Source organism: Homalodisca vitripennis, chromosome 5 (assembly GCF_021130785.1).
Source record: "Homalodisca vitripennis isolate AUS2020 chromosome 5, UT_GWSS_2.1, whole genome shotgun sequence".
Lineage (NCBI taxonomy): Eukaryota > Metazoa > Arthropoda > Insecta > Hemiptera > Cicadellidae > Homalodisca > Homalodisca vitripennis.
The window spans coordinates 96,354,712-96,366,738 of NC_060211.1; the positions used below are offsets into that span (position 1 = coordinate 96,354,712).

The 12,027-nt window shown below is 34.6% G+C and overlaps 1 long non-coding RNA gene across 1 annotated transcript in view; it reads right to left on the bottom strand.

Annotated features, from left to right (window-relative positions):
- Positions 1–7,641: 7,641 nt before the first annotated feature.
- Positions 7,642–12,027, bottom strand: part of LOC124362554 — a 257,948-nt gene continuing 253,562 nt past the window's right edge. Inside the window, exon 10 of the long non-coding RNA XR_006922476.1 lies at positions 7,642–8,294. This is a non-coding gene — a long non-coding RNA (uncharacterized LOC124362554). The remainder of the gene's footprint in view (positions 8,295–12,027) is intronic.

A 12,027-nucleotide genomic window follows, 5' to 3' on the forward strand; every position in this document is an offset into this window, starting at 1 on the left:
AAGTGCTTTTTCTAAATTCACAACAATACATTAAGATAACAACGGTACCGGTGTTTATCACATCCACCATTAGCTCCTAGGGTCCTGTCAGGTTTATGTGTTATCGGGGATACTGGGTGTGGAACCACATCCAGAGACTCAAGTGCTTTTTTCTAAATTCACAACAATACATTAAGATAACAACGGCACCGGTGTTTATCACATCCACCATTAGCTCCTAGGGTCCTGTCAGGTTTATGTGTTATCGGGGATACTGGGTGTGGAACCACATCCAGAGACTCAAGTGCTTTTTCTAAATTCACAACAATACATTAAGATAACAACGGTACCGGTGTTTATCACATCCACCATTAGCTCCTAGGGTCCTGTCAGGTTTATGTGTTATCGGGGATACTGGGTGTGGAACCACATCCAGAGACTCAAGTGCTTTTTCTAAATTCACAACAATACATTAAGATAACAACGGTACCGGTGTTTATCACATCCACCATTAGCTCCTAGGGTCCTGTCAGGTTTATGTGTTATCGGGGATACTGGGTGTGGAACCACATCCAGAGACTCAAGTGCTTTTTCTAAATTCACAACAATACATTAAGATAACAACGGCACCGGTGTTTATCACATCCACCATTAGCTCCTAGGGTCCTGTCAGGTTTATGTGTTATCGGGGATACTGGGTGTGGAACCACATCCAGAGACTCAAGTGCTTTTTCTAAATTCACAACAATACATTAAGATAACAACGGTACCGGTGTTTATCACATCCACCATTAGCTCCTAGGGACCTGTCAGGTTTATATGTTATCAGGGATACTGGGTGTGGAACCACATCCATAGACTCAAGTGCTTTTTCTAAATTCACAACAATACATTAAGAAGGTCATTAATTTTATTTTAATATTAAGAGATTAAGCCTTATATCTTAGCGTCAGGGTTCCCACGTATATTTAATTAAATAAAGTACGATCTATAAACTTATATTTGTTTACCGCAGCCTTTTGGTTTCGATATACCTGGGTCATTCGGTCAACAGAATACCTAAGCTAAATCATCCCTGTTTCTGTGTTCACCAGGATTTGAATTCCTCTGGTCAATATGTTTTCCACGCTTCTAATTCTACCTTCGAGATTCAGGTTTGTGTAGCTTACAGACTGTAAGTCACATATTTATTAGATACGGCTTAATGATAAAATGTCAAACTTCTTTTGATACGAGAGTCCTCGAAGTGTTAGATGTTCTGCATGGCGTAGTCATTGTACAAGCGGAGGATAGTTGTCTTAAAAACCAAGATTATAAATTATTTCTTAACTTTTCAGTTAAGTTTTTTTACAATAATATAATTCATTTCAGTAGATTTTAAGTTTTTGTGTACATTTTACAATCGATATACAAAATATTATCCAGTTTTGTACATGCGCTTCAATACATTTGGTCTATATTGATCAAAGACGCAATACTTGATGTTTAATACCACTTTTCATATTTCCCCTCAACAATGGTCTTATAATCCCGAATGCAATTACTATTTTGACAAGTTAGTATGAAAGCTTTGAACGAAGCAGAAATCCCCATCAAAAGAACATTATTCAGAATCTTATTTAAATAAATGTTAGCTTGGAAAACATTCGACGGTCAAAATGTATTTTTGGAGGGAGTGTCTTAAAGCAAATTACATTTGAACTGTATTGAATTATATAAATTACGAGTATAATCATATTTGTACTGACAGTGTTCAAGAGTAATATTATCTCAGCATCTGTTCCTCTTTACAAACGTATTTCGTTATATATCACTTATTTTGAGTCACTTCGCTTATCAGTGCTATTGTCAACGAAATGCTTTTAAGTAAAATAACTATAAACGACTGGGGTCCACAGTAAAGATAATGGGTCTGAAATTAACCGCTGTTTAATGGACAAGGCTCGTAAACTGGAGACTTACTAGCACGTGTTCGTCCAGGATCAATACTTCAATAACTCCGGCCACATTTAGTTTATACACGGTCTGAAATTATGGCCAACTGAATGGCTTTTATTTATAGTTGGAGCCCAGACGTAAAATGTAAAATATGGCCATCATACTGCGGCGGTGGGCAGTCGACCGCTTCACTCCACCGAATCGCTCGCTGCCTTCCATATTTCAATGGCGTCATTCCGAATAAAGGTTTGTTTCATATAAATGCAGACAGATCACTTCTCTCCGAATCGTATTCTCTCTAGAACATTGCCTCTACTTTCTGTACGTCTCGAATCCTCTTTACGTCCTTATATAACATTAGGTTCATTCTTCTCAATTTGTTCAGATATTGATCTACAACATACGTGTTAAGATTAGTTAAGAATATAAAAAATTACCCACCTATTTAAAGATTAAAGATTATTATATAAAACATTAGATCGGCAAAAATCAACATTTCTATCATACTCAAAATTGGTCTTTATGATTAAAAAATTCATCCAAAATCATTCAGTTTTTCTCAATTTATATTTATTTTCTCTAATTTTATTTGGATAGTTAATGTTGTTTTGAAACTTATTATTGGCAGCATTCATACCCTTAACATATAATCATGTTATAAATCAAACTGAGAAAATGGTATAATTAGAGCAGTTTGCTCATTTTACTTTACACCCACTAGCATGAATTGGATTTAGTGACAAACCTTCAGTGTTACCTCATAAGAAGAATGTTTAACCTCTTAACATATTATTTTATCACCTCATTTCTGGATGTAAAGATATAGGAGATATCTCATTTTACAGATATAACTAATATACATCCAAACGCTAGTTTTCATTGTAGACCTTTTGGAATATTTAAACGATGGAGTACCTACAAAAAAGTTTAGATTTTTTCTAAATAACCAATAAAAATAACGAAAAACAAAAAAGACGTTTGGATGGTTACTAACCAAATTTTAAAAATGAGACATCGCCCACGACTTCACATGAGCGTGTTTGGAGTCGCCAATACAATCGAGTATCAATTTAAGTTTAGAGAAAAGGGTACCATATGTTTACGATACACAGAGAAGGATAAACATTTAATATTATGTTTGCCTTATCAGTATTACGAAGAACATTATTCATCTTATCTTATTACATTTGTTTGTTAATAAATAGGAATTTGTTTATACAAATAATATGATCGGTAAATAGCATAGTAGAAACTGTTGTGAAATACATTTTATATATTCACACCACTTGAACTATGCATATATCTTTTCACATGATGAGTGTCGTGGATAAGGACGAAATATATGCACTCAAGTGTTAAACGGATTTCAGCAAAGACGCCTATAAATAAGTAAATTAAATCAATAACGAGAGAGATGGTGTTTTATCGGAGGAAGAGTGAAGCTGCTTGGTGCTCTATACAAAAGTAAGTGTACTTCAATTTTTACGAATAATCTTCCCCAAGTCATTAGTGTGGGTTGAGGAGGGGTAACTTCCCCTCTCCCACCCTCCGGATATCATTCCTCCTCCTCCCCGAGACGTCTGTCATTACAAGCCACTATGCATGTTCGCCGACCGTGCCTTGGATTACGCTTGTATCTTAGATCTATACGTATTGATTTCCCTTCTGTAACACTCGACGATTCTGTACTTAGGCCCGGCCTCCACTTGCGATTTGTTGTCGCGCGATTGTTTAGTCGCAAAAAATAGAACCTATTGTTTTAAATGCAGGCGCATCCACATGCGACAGAAATGCGACTGCGATTTAAAAAAAACGCAAACTGGACCTATTTTGACCGCGACGCGACTGTCGCGGAAATAAAAATGAGTCACACGGACAGGCATCGACATGCATCCACTGGCGATTATTTTAGTCGCATTTTTGACTGAGTACTGTCGAGCGGTTGGCTGTTTGTTAACTAAATAAATATGTCTGACAGTGAAACCTCTACTAGTAAATTAGTATTATCAGTCATTGATACTGATTTTGCTAATTAGTGAAGTAGAAAAGAGACCGGCTCTTTATAATAAACAATTAAAAGAGTACAGTGACCGAAAATATAAAAGAAAAACTGTGGACTGAAGTGTGTGGTAAAGTGATAGAAAACTGGAATGACCTTACATCAAAAGAAAAGAAACATAAAGGTGAGTGATTTAAATATGATAGCATTAATTGGCTAAAAAATACCACCTACAGGATATCTAAAAAATGTAGCCTACACTAACTTATAATTTATATCTTATCGGATTCATTGCAGTTCTATATGTTCCCGATTATCAATTTTATTTTCGTCTTTGATATTGTATTATCTTATAAATCTATTATATTATCGTCTATTAAAATATTGTATGCTTTTTTAATTTATTCCCAACAGTTTTGTTTATTTTTTATTATTATTTCACAAGAAACATTTTTTCAATATTTCATTTTAATAGGGTCTACCTAATAGGTTTCTGTAAATAAAACATCGTTCATAGTTTTATTAGCAATTTATTTAAACCAAAATGTAGTTTTGGCTAACAAGATATGGTTGTATAAATGATTAATAATGAAATTATTAAACTTTAGTTACTCTTAACATGTATTAAACAATTTTTTAAACAGAGGTTTCTTCTGTAAATCACTTCCATGTATTATTATGCCAACTTCTTCTTATTGATTTAAACATGGTCGTATTGCCAAGGTAATGAGCCTTGAGGTGAAATGAAGTAATCTGCCAAGTAGTCTCTTGCTTCGATACCTGAAGAGGTACCCCGTACACCGACTTGTTGTATACATACCAGCGGACACTCATAGCATTCATCTTCAACTCGAATACCATCTTTTCTTCTTACAAAGTTGTTGAGAACGCAGGATGATTTAATAATGTCATCCGCTAAGTTCGTTTGGACATTCAATGGCCGATGGAAAAATTCGCCATTTGTTGGCTAAAATACCAAACGTGCATTCACCATTCTTCGAGCACGGCACATTCTGTAGTTGTATAACTCTTTGTTTCATGGATAAATTCTTCCTGGGATAAGGCCTCACTATATTTCTTGATGTAGCAAATGCTTCATCTCCAACTATAACAAATGGCATAGGTTTTCCATTTTCGTCATTAGGAAGAGTTTGAGCTTGAGGGATGTTCAGTTTGCCATCAATCAACTTTGCACCTAGTGCGGAGTTTTCAGAATATTTGAATCACTGTTTACTACCGTAAGATCCTACATCGATTGCTGTAAAACAATAGTCTGCGTCTACTACAGCAAGTAACACAATCGAAAAGTAATTTTTATAATTGTAAAAAAGAGATCCAGAGTGATTTGGCTTCTGAATTCTTATATGTTTGCCGTCAATGGCACCAATGCAATTTGGGAAGTTCGTTCGCAAGTAAAAATTGTTTTGCTATCTCCTTCCAATCTTCCTCTGATTTGGTAGGCATGTGTATTGGTTGTAAACATGTCCACAATTTTGAGCAAGTAATCTTTAATGATGTGACCAATTGTGCTGGCACCCAATAAATATTCAAAGTGTAACGAAATGAAGCTGTTCCCAGTGGCAAGGTACCTGAAAATAATAAATTCTGAAAATAAGGAGGTACTATATCAAAAGTGTTATGATGAAGTTATGGCATAGGTTTTACATTTGAAATCAATAAAATATAATTTTTAATTATTCTAGGGGGGTTAATACTAAATTTGTATTCCAGGTACAGACGTTCAAAAAAAGTGGAAGAATTTAAAGGACTGCTTTTTGAGGGGAAAATTGCAGCACAACGAAAAACCACATCAGGCCAAGGAGCAACAAAAAGAAGAAAGTATATCCATTTTGATGCGTTGCTGTTTTTGGTTCCCTTTGTAAAAGGAAGAGAAACTATTAGTAATATCTCCCTCAATGAAACGGATGGATATGAACCAGAGCAACCACATGATACATCTGATGACATTCAAGAAGGTAATTCTACTGCAAGATGCTCACTTGGCATTAATGCACAGACCGAGCGTGAAAGGCGTAAAAAATAGTAAGAAACAAAATGCAAACTATATGAGACATCTTTATTGAACATTTTGAAAGCAAGACAAAGTGACGAGGGTAATGAAGATAAACACTTCGCTTTAATGTTGGTTCCAATGTTAGGAAAATTAAATGAAGAGCAAAAGCATTATGCTAAGATAGAAATTTTAAACGTCATGAGGCAAGCTCGAAACATTAATCCACGCCCTGGTTACATCAGCTCTTCCCAACATACACAACAGCCACAGCATAGCCATTCTGCTTACGGACATAATTCTAACCAACCTGTGTATCCACAAAATACTGGGCCAATGCAGAATTTTTACAACGATTTTGCAGGAAGTGTTTTGTCATCACCCTCTGCAAGTGGAAGTGATCTTTTTGATTTATCGTAACTCTTTTAATGGGTAAACTACTAACCCTTAGTTATTCCTATAACATTTGATTTTTATTAATTTGTACTTGTGTTTTTTAAAAATGTTTTGATTTAATAAAGAGTTTTTAATAGATAAACAAAATAAGATAATTTGATTTTCTGTAATTATTACTCACCTCAAAAGTCACTGATAGACGTTCTTCTGGTGGTATAGACAATCTCCATTTTGTGTTTTTATATGTAATTGATGGACCAATTATTCTCAAAAGTTCATCAAAAAACTATTTTTCGTCATTCGGTAATACTGAAAGAATTTTATAGGATGTTCACTCAAATCTTCAAATAACTTGTGAAACTGCCCTTTTAGTAATCGCTGACTTGTTATTGGGTGAACCCAGTAATTATGTTTTCGCCGTTTACGTCTAGCACGAAGTAAAAGCGCGATCACAAACACTTGCTTCGATGTCATCCATGATCAAAATCTACAACGATTCTGTCGCAAGTGGATGCACCTCAATTAAGTTTTGCGACTGCGACAAAACAATCGCGCGACAACAAATCGCAAGTGGAGGCCGGGCCTTAGGTCTTATAACTGCGGTTAACAAGGTACGTCACACCACATGTCTGTCGTGTAAGCTTTGCTGAGGTTGCTGCAGTATTTCAAATGTATGGCTCTTTTCATTCTGTTAGTTAGATTATAAGTGTTAACATTATCGTATTAACATATGTAACAAGTGTTAACATGTCACATGTTAAAGTATCGTATGATTGTAATCGCTTTGTTTTTAAACAGATTTATTCTGCGATTTTCTCATTGCCATTATGGTTACCCATAGAACCCAAGGCAAAAGAGTTCGCTAACGTTCGGCCAAATCCTGCAGAAGAACATACATCATAATCGAACTCGATGTTGCCTATACAAAAATGAAGCCTCATGTAAAAGTCTACAGGTCAGTTCATTCAGGAGATATTGAGCAAAAAGGCATTCAGAAATAACATTTCTTCAGCCCCTCGACTGACAGGCTTCGCTAACGTTTAGCCAAATAAAAATACCTACATTTTTGTGATCGTGCTGTGTACACCAACACTTTAAAAGTTTAATATTAATTATGACTGAATCATTATACACGAGAAAATCCTCATTATGGATTTTGTACATTGACATTATGAAGGGTATTTTATTATACATAATAACTATACATATATACTTTCTATTGTAACTTCTAAAACTATATATATATATATATATATATATATATATATATATATATATATATATATATATATAGACGAACCTTTGTTTATAGTCTTGAATGACAATAGGACGAACAGATTTTCGAAAATATTTGGCATATATAGTATTACAAAAATAAAACACTGTTTCGTGAATTGGAATCCATGACACTAATCAGGTATCAAAAACATCTTAAGGCATAAGGTTAAGCGTATAAAATAAAATAAAAATAACAAGAAAATATGTGGTGATGAACTTGAATTGATGAAGCCTGAAGGATATAACTGGGGTTCTAAGGTATTCGGAGCAAGTAACAACCATCACTGCACTGAACAAGTGCAGTGACTGTTTGTCTAGCCTTAAACTTGTGTCTTACGGTTCTTTTCAAACTTGATGAAAAGGATATATAGTGTTTTCTATTTCTGTAACATTATCAATGGTAGGGAAACCTGTTATTTTGTAAACTAAAAACATTTTAGAAGGTTGTAAGAGATTAGAGAAGATTTTACAATAATAAAAGCTAATATATGTGATATATACATAACATTTAATTATTACATACGAAACTATTCTATTGATATCCTTAGACTTTTATAATTAAAGTAATAAATATAACCTACCTCAGTGTTAAAATTATTTTTGGCTAATCGTATTTTCTTTACCGTAGTGAAAACAAGTTCTGAGTGATACTACCTTTATGTACGATCCAAACAGATATCATCCATTTTGTACCTGCAACAAAACAAATAATCAGTATTAAATTTTATTGAAAAATGCTATTTTTAAATTATTTTTTAACAGAGTATTTTTAAAATACCAATGTACTCCTTTTTTGTTGTATCGTCACTACAGCTTTAATAACAACTGCCAAAATGCTTTTAAAGTTGTATTAAACTATCTTTGAACCCTTAAGCCTCATAATTTTCCAGCGAACGTTTAGTATAAAAAGGAACATAGGCAAAATGAGGTAATTAATGAACATTATAGGGAAATGAAGCAACTTCCAGCTTTTCCAATACTAAAACGATAAATTATTACAGTGAAAGTTCCGTACAGACCTAGATAAATAAGTAAGTATTAATTCACAATTCAATTATTGGCACAACAAAGGCACATCCAGAGCTTGAAGGGAAGGAGCAGTTTTTGTTCCGTGAAATTAGTTTCATGTGGGATTTTCCCTCCGGTGGTAGAGGACAATTAACGGGCACGGATCGATCGGACATAATCCGAGACAATTGAATGTTTTCCCAGGTCCTGCGGGAAGTCAACTTCCCGCTCTCCAGTGTTAAACTTGTTAAAAACTCCATTATCGTTTTTCCTGACATTTGTTGCGAAAAATGAAGAATTTCCCCCACCCATCAAGTGTTAAATTTGTCACAAATAACTTTGTTCAGTTGTAGTTGGTAACGACGTTACTTTGTCACGTTACTCAGACAATGCCCAAACCCGAGCCAGTACAGGGAGAGGGACGCTCTGAACACCCGGTCAATAGCAACGTAAATACGCCGAAAATTCAACTGAGTAAGCGAATTTTGTTTTGAGGATAAAACTGCAATATATGTGACTTTGAATCGTGGCAGAGAGTATTACCAATTAACAAGTATTAACACAGTGATGGTACTCGGAATAATTTAATACACAATACCTATTTTAAGAGTAATACCAATGTTCCAGCACATGCGATTAGTGCTAGAACGATTGACAATATTTGTAAAGTGTGTCTTTCTGCCAGGCAAATTTAGGGCTAGGAAGCCTTCTAACTCAACCTGGGAACCAACGAACAGTTCAAAGTTGACTTCGAGACCACCACCAATGACTGGACGAGCAGACTCCTTACATTAACATGATTGTTAATGGTTATCCTTCCAAAGATTAGCTACGCTCGAAATTGTTTGACTCTGTTATTTTGCGATGACCGTTGTGCCCACTGGACTGCATCATTCTCAGTTCTGCACATCTCATTGTGTGCATAGTACTTATAACAGTGGTAGTAACATGCTCTAAAATTTGTGAAATACAACACTCACTTTGATAGGTGCCATGATGCTAGATATTTTAGACTTGCTCATCAAAACGTTCAACATTAAAAAGTAGCTCCTAATAGACTTCTCTCTAATTTCTCTACACCATGCTATAAAGTAAACAGATATTTATATATTTTAAAGACTCCAAGTAGTTTCCTAATAATAATTGGGAGTCTTTTGTAGACGAGCAATTTAATTATTGATTTCGTGGTCGTGGAGTTTTACATGTTTCCCTGATGTTAGACATGCTATTACCTCATACAAAATTAAGTCCTGTATGAAAGTGGAGGCATTTGCATTTTAATAAACTTTTCTTCACCAACAAAGCGTTCATAAACATTTTTATAAGCTAATATGTACACCTAATGTTATTGCTTGTTCATGTCAATTTATATAAGTAAATCCATTTTAAGATGTACTCAAAGATGTATAGTTGTATGTAGTAGATGGATGGATAAAGGCGAAGGAAAGATAATCGGCTGGTGGAATGAAGGCCGATTGAATTTTCTGAAATTACTGAAAGTATTGAATGAAACACTGAGAAGGGTATAAGGACGCTCCTGTAATGCAATAACCACGGTGACCGAAGTTCTCTATATCTCACATATTCCCCTTTCTCTTTATCCCCCAACTCAACGTCGCAACGAAGCGCGCCGTTCACGTTCAAACATGACGATAATCGAACTAGGCGCAATTTCGACCCAAGCCTCAAAGAGCAATTACTTCCCTATCAGCACGAAAAATAACAAAATTTACAAGTCATTGTCAGAGTTCAGAACGAGGTCAATACGCAATCAGGACAGGATATATCATCGCAATTCATCGCACTGCAGCTCACACCACTTCTGTAGAAAGCTAATTGCCATATTTTCACTGTATTTGAATGGAAAATATCATTCGCGCTGCTACAAATGATAATAATAACTTAACCCCCGTCAAATCACCTGTATAAGCTGATATGAATTGCTGGATCCTCACAGAAAGAGCCTAATATCTCTGGTTAGTAATGTTTCAACGCGGTGTGAAAAGGAAAACTCAAAATGTAGTAATACATAATTATTAACTAATACACGTCCTTCCTTAGAACAAAGAGGGGTTATATTGAAGTATTTTAAAGCTTCAATATTTTTTCCAAAAATAATGATACTTATCTGACCACTAACTTTTATCTAACAATCTTGAATCCATTATACATGTCACTAGTTTAACTACAAAGATTTGCTCCAACGTTTATATTTAATTAGCCCACGCTGCTAGTCCTGTCTAAGCAAATATCTAAGGCCAGAGTGCTATGTTAAAAACTAATTCATGAATTACTGTGAAAATTATTGGCTCCAAAGGAATATATTTTCCATCTGACATAGTGAAACTTTCAAGGACACCACGTAAATAACAAAAATCTGTTAAAAGCTAGGAATCGGCACCTAGAATTAGAGCATCGTTGCTGACACCTACAACATCACGTTTACTACGTATATGGTGATGTAATACAGAAAACGTATTTGCTACAGAAATTATTCTTAGTTCAAAATTACTTACAGAATTAAGACAGATAAACAAATCGCCAACCTCACAATAATCAGGAATAAAATAATCATCTATACAATTCAATTGATTGTATGATAACTATTAACAGTTCTCTGTTCTGTTTACCTGTATATCGCCGTCAATAATACCGTTACGAGGTACATCTTTGTAATAATTAACAAAGGTTAAAAAATCAGAAAATATGATTTGGTCAACGGAACTTCCTTTGCTTACTGATCACAAAACGTAATTTACAATATTGTAATTATCTCCCTTACCTCAAATGCCGACCACATGTAGGGTATCAAGTCCTGTATTATATCCCTTTGAGGTTATACAGGACTGTGATTAAGTAGGAATTACACATTTCCTACTGTTCTGTATTGTTCCCAATACGAAAGCGTCGAAACGTGAGGTTATTAAAAGGGTAAAAAATAGGAAATAATAATTTTTCACAGATCATATTTTTCTTAGTTTCATAAAATTAAAATCAACCACCACACACATAAATACAAATGCCCGGTAGTTTAAGTTTTATATAGTTTTAAATATAATCTGTTAAATAATATTTTCACGCTTTCGACATAATCACATTCCACCCTCCACCTAAGCTAACATGGCTGACGATAGAATTCTTTTTTAGGAACAAAGGTCTCAATCAAGAATAAAAACCGGTTGTTTATTTAAACAGTGCAAGTTGGACCTCGGCTCCAGGACTATTATTAACCATAACGTAAGAGTAAGTGAAAGTAAACGGTTTCTTAACATATAAAGTAAAAAAAATGTAGTACGAGTGAATTAATGAAAACTGAATTAATAAAGGAGACTAGAAACGTATCCCAGTGGAAAAAACATTTCTCTTGGCATTTTTTGCAAAAATCTCTGAAAAGAACCGGTGACTAAGAATTTCTCCT